The sequence below is a fragment of the Molossus molossus genome, unplaced genomic scaffold (genome assembly GCF_014108415.1).
Source record: "Molossus molossus isolate mMolMol1 unplaced genomic scaffold, mMolMol1.p scaffold_m16_p_22, whole genome shotgun sequence".
NCBI lineage: Eukaryota > Metazoa > Chordata > Mammalia > Chiroptera > Molossidae > Molossus > Molossus molossus.
In genome coordinates this window covers 34,572,575-34,583,334 of record NW_023425358.1, presented here as the reverse complement: position 1 = coordinate 34,583,334, position 10,760 = coordinate 34,572,575, and positions in this window count along the sequence as shown.

Sequence of the window (10,760 nt, the reverse complement as noted above, 5' to 3'; positions counted from 1 at the left end):
TTCTTTATTGATTTTAGAGAGAGAAGAGAGAGGGAGAGATAGAAACATCGATGAGAGAACATCGACTGGCCATCTCCTGCATGCCCCGCATTGGGGATTTGGTCCACAACCTGGGCATGTGCCCTGACCGGGAATTGAACCAGTGACCTCTTGGTGCAGGGGTCGATGCTCAACCACTGAGCCACACCAGCCGGGCTGATGGTTAATTTTATATGTCAACTTGACTGGGCCATGTGATGCCCAGATATCTGGTTAACCGTTATTCTGGGTGTGTCTGTGAGGCTGTTTCCAGAAGAGATTATTTCAGTGGTAGACTGAGTAAAGTAGATTAGAAGAATTCTCTCTCTGAGCCTGACCTTGGGACATGGGTCTTCTCCTCTCCTCAGACTGGTCTTACACCACAGCACTTCCGATTCTCAGGCGGGAACTACACATTTTGTTTATCCATTCATCAGCTGATGGACATCTGGGTTGTCTCCACTTCTGGGCTATTATGAACAGTGCTGCTAGGAACATTCACGTACAAGTGTTTGCACATATGTATGTTTTCTCTTACCCTCAAAAGAAGAATTTCTTCATCAGATGGTAACTGGGTTTAGTATTTTGAGGAACAAACTGTTTCCCAAAGTGGCTGTACCATTTTATACCCTTGCCAGCAATGTATGAAGGCTCCAATTTCTCTCCTTTCTTGTCAACACTTGTTATCGTCTGTGTTTCCATTTTATTTTTTTTATCCTCACCCGAGGACATTCTTCCATCCCCTGTTCAGACAGAGTGGGAGGGAGAGAGAGGAAGAGAGAGAAACATTGACGCGAAAGGGACACATCGAGTGGCTGCCACCTGCACAACCAACCAGGGCCGGGAACAAACTACAACCAAGGCACGCACCCTTAGCGGGAACCCAACCCGGGTCTCTCTGGACCGCAGGCTGACGCTCCAACCGCTGAGCCAAACCGGCCAGGGCTGTGTTTCCATTTTAGACATCCTGTAGTTTTATGTGACCTGAATCTCACTGAGGTTTTACTTTTTCGTTTTCCTAATGGCTAAGAATGTTGACTGGCTTTTCATGTGCTCATTGGCCAACTGTATGTCTTGTTTTTTGTTTTGTTTTGTTTTCCCTCTTTATTGATTTTAGAGAGAGAGGGAGGGAGAGGGAGAGACAGACAGAAACATTGATGAGCAAGAACACTGCTCGGCCGCCTCCTGCATGTACCCTACTGGGAATCTGGAGCACAACCTGGGCATGTGCCCTGACCAGGAGTCAAACCTCTTGGTACATGGGTTGATGCTCAACCACTGAGCCACACCAGCCAAACTGTATATCTTATATTAGAGAAATGTCTGTTCTAATCCTTTCATTTAAAAATTGGGTTATTTCCTCTTTTATTGTTGAGTTGTAAGTGTTCTTTATATATTCTGGATACGAATCTGTTATTATACATATGATTTGCATTAATGTTCTCCTATTCTGTGAGTTGATTGTATATGTATATAAATATGTAATTTATATGTGTAAATATAAATATATTTATATTATTCAACAATCTCAAACTGAAAGAAAAGTTACAAGTACATTACAAAGAACTATTTTTTCAGATCCAGTGGAGTGTAGATTGCTGATCCCTTCACCCCGTCACCCTATCACCCCTGAATACTTCAGTGGGATTCCCTACAATCAAGAACATTCTCTTCATCAGCCAAAGTACAAGAAATCAAGAAATTAATACTGATACATTACTGCCCTCTAATCCTCAGACCCCGTTCAAGTGTCCCAATTGTGCCAATAGTGTCCTTTACAGCAAAAGGTCCCAGTCCAGGGTCATCAGCTGTGTTTCGCTGTTATGTCTCTAGTTTCCTTTCACATGGAACGATTCCTCAGTCTTTCTGTCTTCCTTGTCTTGATATTTCTGGGGGGAAAAAGACAATGATTATTTAGTAGAGTTCTCCCCAGTTCGGGCTTGCCTAATGTGTCCTGTGATTAGATGGAGGTTGGGTGTCTTTGTCAGGACGGCCACGGAAGTGACCCTGTGTCCTTCTCGCTGCATCTCAGCAGGTGGTACAAGACTTCAATTCATCACACTGCTGATGATGTTCACTTCGCTGGACTGCCCACTGGGATGTTCCTCTTATTCCCTTTGTGATTTTTAAGTATTTTGTGGGAGGCACTCTCTATAAATATTCTGCTCTTCATCGAACTCTCCATTTACTTATACCAGTATGGACCCATATTCTTCTGTTTTAGTCAGTGAGTTATAATCCATTATTACAGTTATTTATTTTGATGCTCAAGCGGTCACAGACTTAGTCACTGAGATCTACTTCAAGCTGGCTGCTGTGTCCTTTTGATAGGTCCTCATCATTTCTTAAAGAGCCTTCCTTACACTTTTGACACTAAAAGATGTTCCAACCACATCTTACACCTTCCCTGCTCCAACTCTGGAATCAGCCATTTTTGGGGCCATTCCTGGTTCCTTTCAGTAAAGAAAGGTATTTAGAAACCAAGTTCTGGGTCCTAGATGTGTATTTTCAACACCACGGGATGTCACCACTCTTGGGGGACAGATCTAGAGACTATGTTCATGGACATGTGTACATATATATTTGTGCACAGTTACACCTTTATTTATAACTATAAATAAATAGCTATGAATATTTAAAGCCATGATGCCACACCAGTGTGCAATCCCAATCCAAAGATCTCATTCTAGTTTTCTCCCTTTCCCATATGCAGGACTTCCTCCCCCAACAGTGAGAAACCCGGCTCCCCTCATACGTCGTGTATTTCCTTATCCTCCCCACATGTGACCCATCTCCCGCTGCCACCACCGTCCTCGCCCCAGTTCTTGCCCCAAATAAATGCATCTTAGTTAAAGGGATGATGAGCATCCTTTTCTTGCCTTGGTGTCCAAATTAAAATGGCTTTTTAAAAAAAATATTTACCCAAGGATATTTTCCCATTGCTTTCTAGATAGAGTGGAAGTGGGGGAGGGGGGAGAGAGAGACAGACAGACAGACATCGATGTGAGAGAGACACATCAATTGGGGGGTCCCACACAACCCCCAGCGGGCCCAGGGATCAAACCTGCAACCCAGGTATGTGCCCTTGACTGGGAACCAAACCCGAGATGCTTAGTCCATGGGCTGACACCCTAACTACTGAGCCAAACCAGCCAGTGCAAAGAGAGAGAAGAAAGGAGAGGGAGAGAGATAGAAACATTGATTGGCCGCCTCCTACATGCCCCCCAATGGGAATTGGGCCCACAACCTGGGCATGTGTCCTGACCAGGAATCGAACTGGCGACCTCCTGGTGCATGGGTTGACACTCAACCACTGAGCCACACCAGCTGGGCACTTTTTTCTTTTTAATCCTCACCAGAGGACATTTATCTTCAGATAGAGGGGGAGGGGGAGAAAAGGAGAGAGAGAAACATTGACGTGAGAAGGACGCACCAACTGGTTACCTCCTGCAAGACCCCAACCAGGGCCAGGGACAAACCGCGACCGAGGTATGTGCCCTTAGCTGAAATTGAACCCACAACTCATTGGTCCGCAGGCTGAGGCACTACCGCTGAGCCAAACCACCCAGAGACGATTCTTTTTTTTTTTTTTTTTTTAATCATCCTCACCGGAGGACATTCTTCCATTTTTTGTTCAGGTAGAGTGGGAGGGAGAGAGAGGAACAGAGGGAGAGAGAGAGAAACATCGATGTGAAAGGGACACACCAAGTGGTGGCCACCCGCACAACCAACCAGGGCCAGGGACAAACTGAAACTGAGATACATGCCCTTAGCGGGAACCGAACCCGGGTCTCTCCGGACCACAGGCCGACGCTCTAACCGCTGAGCCAAACCAGCCAGGGCTACGATTCTTATTTTAATAATGAAAATTACCCCAACCGCCAATGGCCATCATCAACAAGATATGAGTGAAAGTGCTTAATAAAGATTTAGAAATTGAACACTTTCTAATCCATCTCAAAAGCCTTTTTGAGGAATGTATTTATTACAAGACTTTGCTGTCCTCATTTGTTGTAGACACAGAAAAGCCCCATATCCTGGGTTCCAGCCATCCTACTATTTTGAAGGCCCTCTGTCAAGCAACAGGGAGGAAACATCCAGCGTCTCCTTTCATGCATTTGAAGAATTAGATCTAACAGTTTCCCCAATAAAACCGTATTTACCAGGTTCCTTTGTATGATGGCATATATTGGAGGAAGATGGTAGGTAGTGGGAAATTCACCAAAATGTTTTTCAATAACCAGATAAAATGTTGGCTGCTTTTCATTTTTGTTTTGCCTTTTTTTTTTATCCTCACCTGAGGACATTTTTGCATTTATCTTCAGGCAGAGTGGGCATGCTTTGCTTTTTTTTTTTTAAACTGAGAGATTAAATCTTGTTTCATTGCGCCACCTGCTGGCAGCTTCTCCAAATTTCTGTTTTTTCCAACAAAAGGTAAAAGGCTTGTTCAACAGATTTCTTAACAAATACCTTTTCTCCCTTCCCCTCTCTTTTTTTAAATCAATAAATTTAAAAAGACATTTAATCATTGATTTTTAGAGACAGGGGGAAGAAGAGAGAAAGAGAAAACAAAAACCACAATGTGAGAGAGAAACATTGACGGTTGCTTTCCTCCCGGACATGGGCCCCAACCTAGGATCAAATGGAAACCTAGGTGTGTGCCCTGACTGGGAATAAAATCCATGATCTTTTGGTGGGATTATGTTCCAACCAACTGAGCTACACTGGTCAAAGCTAAAGTCAATAATTTTTTTTAAAAAATGTGTTTGGTGATTTTTTAAAAAGCCTGAGTTTTCAAAGAAAGCTGCTATTGAGCTATTTGAAACTGCTCAGCACCTCTCAGCTCTCCACTCTGACAACTGTACAGACCAACAGTGTGAACGTCACCATTTATACATTTTCCATACACCTCCAGTGTGAATAGTTGCTGTTTACGATATGCTTTCACAAGAGCATTTCATTTAATCCTCATAACAGGCCTGAAAGGTAAATGTTACTATCATATATTTCAGAGATGAGGAGACTGAGATTCAGAGAGTAACACCTATCCGGATTATCCAGTAAGTTACAGTGTGGGGGTTTGTACCTCGGTTTATTTCTCGTCACCATGGCACAAGGACCCTGACATGGTATTTTGTTGTCAAGGACTCACTGTAAGCACATCAACAAAGCACTGTAGCTTGTCGGGGCCGATGTTAGCAAAGAGCTTCAACACACTGCATGAACAGACTTGCTCACTTCTGCCCTTGCAGTGAGGAGAGTATTCCCGAGTTACCCACTGATGCCAGAGGGAGGAAAAGACACTTGGTACAGAGCTGCCCAAGCCAAGGGCCAACCTAGATCAGCCAACCTGCAACTGAGTGAGCTAAAGGAATGTTTATTGCTGTCTGCTCTCAGAATAAGGGGCTGCTGATTTTACTGCAAAAGCTGATACCATTTGGGATAAGGAATGGATTTGTCATTCAGAACCCTTCTTTGGAATGGCACCTAGGATCATGAGATTCTCTTATTAATGGTTTATATTTAGGGCTGGCAATGATCAAAATATTTGTTGTTCCCCCGCCCCCCAAATTCACATGTTGGAATCCTAATTCCCAATTTGATGGTATTAGGAGGTGAAGCATTTGGGAGGCAATTAGGCCATGAAGGTGGAGCCCTCATGAATGGGATGAGTGCTCTTATAAAACAGACCCCAGAGCTCCCTAGCCCCTTCCACCATATGAAGATACAAGAGAGAAGAGAGGGAAGTCAACAACCTGGAAGAGGGCCTTCACCCAACCATGATCTTAGACTTCCAGCCTTCAGAACTCTGAGATATAAATTTGTTTTGTTTTGTTTTTATCCTCACCCGAGGACATGTTTTCATTTATCTTCAGACAGAGCAGGAGGAAGAGAGGGAAGAGAGTGAAACATAGATGTGAGAGAGACACATCAAATGGTTGCCACCCATATGACCCCAACCAGGGCCAGGGACAAACCGCAACTGAGGTACGTGCCCTTGGCGGGAACCGAACCGGGGACTCTCTGGTCCACAGGTCGATGGTCTAACCGCTGAGCAAAACCAGCCAGGGCTAAATTTGTTTTTTATAAGCCACCTAGCCTGTGGTATTTTGAATCAAGTAGACTGAGCCTAACATTGTAAGTAATGAACAAGATCCACATTATTTGCAACACAATTTCAATTTCATTCACTATTTTAGAAGTGTAGTTACTGCCCAGGCGGTGTGGCTCAGTGAATTGAGCATTGTCTCTGGATTGTGACAGCATCACTCCAATCTTCACGTGGCATTCTTGATTCTCTGTGTCCAGACTTCCCCTTTTCATAAGGACACCAATCATATGAGATTAGGATCCACCCTAATGACCTCATCTTAACCTGATCATCCGCAAAGACCCTATTTCCAAATAAGGTGACATTCACAGGTCCTGGGGTTAGGATTTCAACATCTTTGGGGGAACAAAATTCTAGTCATAACAGGAACACATTTTGATGTTTACAAGGCTATGGCATACTTAAACTCAGGCTTTAAGGAATGGGGGAAATAACAAGAAAGAAAAATAGGAAGAAAAGAGGGAAGAGGAAGAGAGGAAAGAGTATGATTGAGTTAAGAGAAAACAAAGACAGAAAACTTGCAGGAGGGAGCAGGACCAACTGCATAGTATGTGGGGCCCAGTACAAAATGAAAATGTAGGCACCTTTGCTATAAAATAAAGAATTTTGAAATGGTGACAGCAGAGCTTGAAACCAAGCTCAAGGCCCTTCTGAGAACAAGGCCCTGTGTGACTTCCCCGTGGAGAAGATTGTACTAACCAGTGTATTTTGAGTCCACAAAAGGGTTTCCTTTTTTGCATTTTTCATTATTTTTCTGTGCTCTTTATGAGGTCATTCTTGTGACAGCATCCATTCTTGGCTTAGGACCCTTCTAAGATCCTGTCTCTCAAGGAGAAAATAGCTTAAGGAGATGGTGGCTACAAACAAGAAAAGCTCTTCTCCGTATCCCCATAAAATGTCTGAGCATCTTCCTCAGGACTCCCGAGAGTCATCTTTCCGTACTTTCAGTGTTTCAGGTCCTTAATTAGGATACAACTCTTAGCATGGGAGTTCTTCTGCCCACTTGCTTAAGACTTTCTTAGTTTTCCCAACTTCTCCGTTTAACCAGGTCACCATGGTAAAAAAAAATAAAAAAAGTCACCTTCTGCTTTATCCCCTGCCAGCAAAGCAAGTTCAAGAAAACATAATAGTTCTGGTCACTGGATTTGGATCCAAACTTCCTCAGCTTGGCATCTTGACCTCCTCATTCCCAGTCTACCCTACATTTCAGGACACACGCTCCTGTGTCATTGGAGGTCAACCCTACGTTTTAGTCAAGGCAGTCTCCGGAGTCCTTACACTCGACTATCATTTCACCTCCATGACCTTGGCCCAGGGTATTCCTATACCTTCCTCCCAGTGTGAACTCTTCAGAGGCAGGGACTGAATTATGTTTCATCTCTAATCTCCAGTACCTGGCACAGTGTACATACATAAAACCTAATATGCTTTCCACCAACGTTTATGGAATAAAGTTGCATTGATCTGAGGGGCTTCCAAAGCATTTATAGACTTATACACAAGACCACTCTTAACTCTGTGCGGACTTGTTTCCTTTTCCGGCTCTCACGGAACGGATTTTCCTAAGGGTTTTTACTACATATGTTTTTGTGGATGAGCACCTGTTTTCTTTTTTTTTTTTTTTTTAATAATACTTACTGCAACTTGGGCTCATAGGAGGCATTCAAATATTTCTTTATTGAGTCTAAAGTCTTCTATAAATGTAAGAATTCATGGGGTCAAAGAAAACCTAGAGAAAAGCTTCCTTCTCCCTACCTTTAACACATATGTAACAAGAATAATCTTGTAAAAATTTTTCAAAATCGAGAAGTGAGTCCTCAGTGACCATATTCCGGTCTTTACATCTCTAGGTTTAGTAATCTTAGGGCAGGGCGTTTGGAACAATTCCTAAATTCAGCGTCCTATTCAGGTGCACTCACCTTTGCCGCGCTTCCTCCCTCCGCCCCTTCCGCTTTGGAACATGATTCCGCCCACTTCCGTCAAAGGGCGTCGAAAGCGCAAGCGCAACTCCAGGAGCCATTCATCACGCTCTTGACTAGTGCTGATGTATGCGCATGTGCAAAAGGGGCGCGGCTGAGTAATTGCGCGGGAGAATGCAGGCCCACCGAACTCACGCGACTGTCTCCACCCACCTAAATTGGCAGGCGGAGCCGAGAGTTTCCGCAAAATTCAGGTGGCGCATGCGCACTGAGTACAGGAACGTGGCGGAGCAAAGGCGAGCCTTTACGCATGCTCATGTAAATAAAGCAAGAAGCTTTTACGTCAGCATCAGAACGCTCCTCCTTTCTCTCTTGCCTGGCCTCTGACTTTTAAAGGGCCAGAGCTCTTTCTGAATGAATTGCTTTTTAAAAAAATTAAGCATTTAGCAAAAATAAAAAAAAAAAAAAAAAAAAAAAAAAAATTAAGCATTTATTGAGCACCTACTATGTGCCAGGCCCAATTTACATTGTTTCCTGTGTGCCTTTTCCAGTTGTTCCTTTTGTGATCGTTGTAATAATTACGTTATTTTGGAGTATATTTCTTCCCTCGCCCCAATTGTATCATTTTTTTGGAGGCAATAATTCTAAATGGGAAGCAAAGTGGTGTTTTGGGCAGGTCTTCCTAGGTCAAGAGGTCTGAGATTTAATCTTGGCTCCGCCACTTTCATGCTCTTTCATTCCTGATATGGTACCTAACTTCTGTGAAACTAAGAGTTCGCTGATGTTTTTAATTTAAACTTTGTTTTTTAATTTTTCAGTTATAGTTGACATTCAGTGTCATTATTATTATTATTATTTTTATCTTCACTGGAGGACATTTTTTCCATTCTTTGTTCTGATAGAGCGGGAGGCAGAGAGAGGAAGAGAGAGAGAGAAACATCGACATGAAAGGGACACATCGAGTGGCTGCCACACGCACAACCAACCAGGGCCGGGGACAAACTGCAACCGAGGTCCGTGCCCTTAGCGGGAACCAAACCCAGGTCTCTCCGGACCACAGGCCGACGCTCTAACCGCTGAGCAAAACCGACCAGGGCGACATTCAGTATTGTTTCATATTAGTTTCAGGTGTACAACATAGTGGTAAGACATTTATATAATTACAAATGTATATACTTTACCATTCATAGTTAAGACCATATTATTGACTGTATTTCCTATGCTGTACTTTACATCCCCGTGACTGTTTTCTGAGTTTGCTAATTTAAAAAATGCTGGTAAGGCTTCTACCTACCTTATAGGATTGTTGTGAAAAGTGTGTGTGTGTGTATAATTTTTTTTGAGTATGTAGGGTACCATACTATGCCTCACACCAGCTATCTTTTAAATAAATAAATAAAACGTAATCATTAAGCCAGGCCGGTGTGGCTCGGTGGTTGAGTGTTGACCCATCCACCAAGAGGTTGCTGGTTCGATTCCAGGTCAGGGCACATGCCCAGGTTATGGGCCAAATCCCCAGTGGGGGGCATGCAGGAGGCGGCCAGTCGATGTTCTCTGTCATACATGTTTCTTTCTCTCTCTCCCTCTCTCTTCCTCTCGCTCTAAAAATAAATATAGAAAAAAAATTTTTTTTAAGTAATCATTAAGTGAAATTATTCAATCAAAAAATGGTTTTACAGTTCCTGTAACATGGTTCCAGACAATTTTTCAGGAGGAAATACTTAATTGCCGGGATGGCTAGCAGTGTGTAACAGTGCCTATTTCCCCACCGTGTTGCCAATATCGCAGGCCTTCATTTTTACACATTTTTCCTAGTCTAGACAGTATGTAATGGTATGGCAGGGTTGTTTCAGCTTTCATTTCTTTAATTGCTAGTGAGGCTGTGCATTTTTCCTTTGGATGATTTATTATCTGTATTCCTTTGCCTAACAACTATTTTTAAACACTGTAATTTCCACTGGCTTATCCCTGCAGACGTTATGTGAGGTTCTGACAAAGCATTTTTCTGACCAGTTAAAAGGGGAAAAGTGGATTGGGTGGAGAGAGAGAATTAAAAGGAAACTTTCCTAAGGAAGGGATAGAGGCAGGTTCAGAATCAGTGCATCCAGTAGAACTTTCTATGATAAAAGAAATGCTCTGTATCTCCACCGTCCCATATGGTAGCCAGTTGCCACATGTGTCTACTGAGTACTTGGAACCTGGCTAGTGTGTCTGAGGAATTTAATTTTTGTTTTATTTAACTTAAATTTAGCCCAGCTGGTGTGGCTCAGTGGTTGAGCGTCGACCCATGCACCAAGAGGTCTCCGGTTCGATTCCTGGTGGGGCACGTGCCCAGGTTGTGGGCTTGATCCCCAGTGGGGGGCGTGCAGGAGGCGGCCACTGGATGTTCTCTCTCATCGATGTTTCTATCTCTCTCTCCCTCTTCTCCTTTCCTCTCTCTAAAATCAATAAAGAAAAAAAAAAAGAAAGAAAGAAACATCGTTGAGAGAGAACATCGAGTGGCCGCCTCCTGCACGCCCCCCACTGGGGATCAGGCCCACAACCTGGGCACGTGCCCCACCAGGAATCGAACCGGAGACCTCTTGGTGCATGGGTCGACGCTCAACCACTGAGCCACACTGGCCGAGCATCAACGATGTTTCTATCTCTCTCTCCCTCCCTTCCCCTCTCTCTCTAACATCAATAAAGAAAAAAAAAATTTTTTTAAATTT